Source organism: Anabrus simplex, chromosome 5 (assembly GCF_040414725.1).
Source record: "Anabrus simplex isolate iqAnaSimp1 chromosome 5, ASM4041472v1, whole genome shotgun sequence".
In the NCBI taxonomy this organism is placed as follows: domain Eukaryota; kingdom Metazoa; phylum Arthropoda; class Insecta; order Orthoptera; family Tettigoniidae; genus Anabrus; species Anabrus simplex.
Window position 1 is genome coordinate 337670777 of NC_090269.1, and position 5524 is coordinate 337676300.

Below are 5524 nucleotides of genomic sequence, written 5' to 3' on the forward strand. Positions count from 1 at the left end.
GCCCCATTCTTCTATCGAATTCTACTTCGTTCACGAAATAATGTTTTAAAGTTTGGGCATAAAGGAGAGGACGTGTAATAACTGTTAATATCCCAATTAGAGTATAGTTCCACTGGGTGGGACTCTTATACTGATTACTTAATTCGAGAACTGGGTAAGATTCAAAGGAACACAGTACGATTTGTTCTGGGTGATTTACGATGAAAGAGTAGTACCACGAAATTGTTGCTAATTTTGGGGTAGGGGCCGATGACCTTCGTTGTTAGGCCCATTTAAACAACAAGAATCATCATCACCATCATCAGCAGCAATTTTGGGGTAGGAAGACTAAGCGGTATGTTTCGAGCTGGCAGTGGAGAGATGACGTGGAATGACATTAGTAGACGAATAAACTTGAATGGAGTTTTTAAAGGTAGAAAATATATCATAAAATTAAAGTCGGAATTCAAAGGACAGACTGGGGCAAATATTCATTTATAGGAAGAGGAATTTGAGGAATTAGGGAGTGAAATAATTTACCAAGGAATATCTTCGATAACTTTCCAATTTCCTTGAAATAATTTAAGAAAAGACTAGGAAAGCAATTAATTGGGAATCTACTACCATGACGACAGCCCTAAATGCATATCATTCATGATTTAAGAAATTGAATGAAGGATGTAATAACAACAATAACATGTAATAACAATATATTAAGAAGACTATTACGTTTAATATACTGTTGATTTCTGCAAATTTTGTTGGATGTCTGACTCTGTTGCAAAATTAACACTTGATTTCGTTTTCTACCAACTTCAAACTGAAATTGAATTGCTGTATATTCAGACTAAAGAAGTCATGAAGTTCCCTTTCATCCTTCACCTAGTAAACTTAACTAGGATCATGATCCCTCCTCCGTTCCTGCTTTGAACATCGTTCTCATTCAATATTATTATCTAAAATGACATCACCTTCCTCTTCTTCGAACATCAGTAGACGGAAATTACCGTTCTTGTTCATGTGTTCCTTCCTCACTGTTGGAAAGTAATGGTACCAACCGAATCAATTCTACGCGATTACAGTGGCAACCAAAGAGAGGTACAGTTGTTAGAGATGCTGCGGCCTTAGTTGTACGGCTGAATCGCATGGCTCTTATCACTTCTTGTGAATCACACCTGAAGACTAAGCTTCGAACAACGATTCTCTTTCCCGTGGGAATTCTGTTATCATCGTAAAATACTTCAGTTAAAGGTAGGAACATCGATGGTTTAGTGCACAAACACTTTATGTGTAAAGAATCATGATTCTAAGAAAACTCAAATTGAAAGTTTATGAAGTTGCAGTTACTTAAGACAAATAATATAGCTGTAGCCAGTGTTACTGATCTGTAGATTATTTCTTTGTAAATGTATTTCAAAAACTGGACCACATTTTTGTGCATCAGTAAAGGAATTATTCACTATATTTTTATGGAATATTGGAACTACAACATTTGACACTAGCAATGTGAAAGAGAACTTCAAAGCACAAGCGTTGTATTTCTGAAAGGAATTGATTTCAAAATTCTTTTTCATCATTTATTATTAAATGAATTTATTTTCTTAATAAAATATAAGGTATGAATAATAATTAAAAAATTTGAATAATCGCTGTTCAGTTATAAATATGTCTCAAATCTTTCAAAACAGTGTCCAGGACATACAATATTTGTGCTCCATCGAGGCAGTAAGAACTTGAAATTTTCAACAGCAAAATAGTACGTCCGGACATACAGTATCTGCGTCTTCAAGTGAAATGAAAACCAAATGGACATACCTAGACTAAAGTTATTATACGGGACACACAACATTCGTGAAGTAGAGTTGTTGATTTACTGTAACTAGGACATGCAATATTTGCACCTTGGAAATCAGCATGTTCCCTTTTATTTGGGCATACTTTAATTGTGAATTAGCTAGATATGTTTGAAAGACATTCAAATATGATATTAACTCCAAACTGGCCATAAATGGACACACAATGTTTGTACACTAAGCCATCGGTATGTAGGGAAAATCGAATGTTGTCGATCGCAATACATTTTTCTTATATTTTTTAAAACACTTCTGGTTTTATAATAGTAATCAGACATTGGCATGAACTCTGACGGATGGAGACAACTTAATTTCGCACTCCGACACGTATACACCAGAACTGCAGTCCACTGGTTCCGCCACCGACTCCGTGGTCAAAAAGGATATCATCAGGCATCGAATTAGTGCTCTTGCATTCTCCGCAGACAATGTTGTCAATAGTACCACATACTTACACGCCAAGCTGGGACGAACTCATTGATGTGCTGTGCAGACGACTAAAACTTTCTGTGATATACTGTACGTATTATATATTGAGACTATGCACAGTGTGTTTAATAAACCTTAATAAATGTATGTCTTAACCTTACAGTAGTTCCCTTCGTTGATTCCGGAGGGTCGGTGATGAGATGAGATAAATTTATATGACGTGCTTTTACGATCGGATGCCCTTCCTGCTGCCAACCTCAGTTGACGAGCTAATGCAGATGATATGAGTGATGGTGAATGAAACTGGGTAAGGAGGTGAAGGAATGGTCTGTGACCTATGAATAGGAACTGTTCTGGTATTTTCCTGGAAGTGAAAATGGGAAACCAGAGAAAACCATTCTCAGGATAGCCGACGATGGGGCTCGAATTCACGCGTCTTCCGGATGCAGAGCTCGTCTCCGTAGCCGTAGCACATTAACACGCCCGGCCGCTTGGCTCGATGAAATAAACCTTAATCTATATATTAAAAGAGTTTACTAAAAACACCTTTGGCAAATCCGACCGTCCGTTCTACTGGACCGATCTGCTTCATTTCTGTTTTATTCTCTCCGGAATTCCTACCAGTGTATCGCGAGACATTGATGGAGTTCCAAGTTCAGCCAACTTTGAGTAATCATAAAATTAAATCATTAAATGATCACTTTAATAATTGCAGGCAAAGGCTTACCTTAACCCGCAATACATTCCGTACTTAGCAGGTTGCTAAGCGACTAACACTTTCATTAATATTCTGATATATTTCATAGGAAAGAAGAGAATGTCGTTCTTTGGTCATCTGTTGGGAACACCTCAATACAGGTTAATACGCGAATTTTTGAAGAAGCTTTGGAAATAAAAAGAACAATCTGTCTGGATAAAATCAATAAAAGAAGACATAAAAGAATTAGACATAACATTGGAGGATTTAAGAGATAAATAATAAAGTAAACAAATTGAAGAATAATAAAATTAGATTCCTACCAAAAATTGATAAAAGAAACAACTAGAAGGGCATTTTCAGAAGAAGAACGAACATGAAAATCAGATAGAATGAGAAATACTGGAATAACAGAATGGGAAAACCATAAAACATCATAGAAATTGACTACAGCGGTCCAATGCGGCCATAATAACGCAATAATAATAATAATAATAATAATAATAATAATAATAATAATAATAATAATAATAATATGTGGTTTTCATCCTTAGTAATGTCTCTGCCATGTAGCCACATTTGATTACTACCTGTGAAAGCAGAGAGTATACACTTCCTCTGATGGTGGAAGAATACTATTCGCTGCTAGATACTCTTGGATTAGCTCACCTCCCCCAGTTCAGTTTCTGAATATGCTCAACTGATGGCAGAACGTTCCTAATAACTTATATGCTACCAGGTTGCTAAGCAACTAACACTTTTTCATTAATATTCTGATATTCTTATGTGATTTTCATCCTTAGTAATGTCATTGCATGCAGCCATGTTTGATCACTACCTGTAAAGCCAGAGAGTACACACTTCCTCTGATGATGGAAGAATACTATTATCTGCTTGATACTCTTTGATGCTAAGAGAAAACAGTCTACGTACGTACAGACGGGAAGGTATCAAGTCGACTGGCCTTCTGTATGACCATTAATAAAGCATAGGAACAAAATTTTGAAAGAGTGGGAGTCTACTTCTCCGAACCAGTATCCAGTCACGGCCAATTGTACACAGGCGGGAAAAAAATCCAAACACCATGAAATAACGAATGTAAAATACGGATATGTTAGCAATATATTTGTCGAGGTAACATATTTAATTGATTAAAGGTACAATACTACAGGTTAATGTCTGCGCGAGGAATGCCATCGCAAAATAACCAGAGTAATCGCTTGACTGTTGAATGCAGGCATGTAGACTGCATGCATTGTGTCGTACAGGTGCCGGATGTCAGCTTGTTGGATGGAGTTCTATACCTGTTGCACTTGGTCGGTCAATACAGGGACGGTTAATGGCCGGTTGTGGATGACGTTGGAGTAGTCGTCCAATGATGTCCCATACGTGCTCGATTGAGGACAGATCCGGGGATCGAGCAGGTCAAGGCAACATATCGACACCCTGTAGAGCACGTAGGGTTATAACAGCGGCATGGGGGCGTGCATTATCTTGTTGGAAAACACCCCCGGGAATGCTGTTCATGAATGGCAGCACAACAGGTCGAATCACCAGACGGACGTACACATCTGCAGTCAGGGTGCGTGGGATAATCACGAGAGTGCTGTCATAGGAAATTGCTCTCCAGAACAGAACTCCCGGTGTTGATCCAGTGTGTCGACGCCGCAGACAGGTGGAATGCAGGCGCACACCTGGCCTCCTTCTAACCAACACTTGACATCACTGGCATCAAGGCAGAACCGGCTTTCATCGGAATACACAACGGACCTCCACTCCATCCTCCAGTGAGCTCTCATTTGACACCACTGAAGTCGCAGACGGCGGTGATTTGAGGTAAGTGAAATGCACGCCGCAGGGCGTCTGGCTCGGAGCTGTTCTTCAAGCAACCTGTTTCGAGCTGTTCGTTGCGTCACTGAGATGCTCAAATCGCTGCTGCAGACGCAGTCCGCTGCGCCACAGCCATACCCCGAATACGGCGATCCTCCCTCTCGGTGGTGCCACGGGGACGTCCGGAGCCCGGTCTTCTTGCAAGTAGGGTTGGGGACTATGTCCCTGTTTCGGCACACTGTGCCGGTGCACAGTTATGTTCCTCTGTTCCGGAACACGGAGCACCAGTTGTTCCGAAACATTCTCAAGCGAGACCGAGACAGTGACTCGCTACCCAGTCAGAAGCGCCACTATCCACTGCCCTTCGCATACTAGCTTACTGTCGATACCGGCAGTGTGCCGGCATGTGCTGGAGTGTACTGTGTTCCGTCGTATCCTCTTTGTTCTGTAAGTTCCGTTGCACCGCCAACTGGCCTTCGGTACATGCGGATAACTTAATGTGTTCTGTTTTGTAAGGGAGTTTTCATTGAAGCCTTTAATATATACCGTACAAAAGATGGTAAACTTAGAATAATGTCGCACCGGAGTCGTGTTTACGACCTTTTTAGTAGAATAAACCCGACAGAGTGAATGCAATTTATGTACTTCTATTTTGTCTGCAAAGGGATCTTCAAACGGCACAATGACGAGATATTTGAAATTTAAACACCCCACAATTTTTATTTTCGTGTTCGGC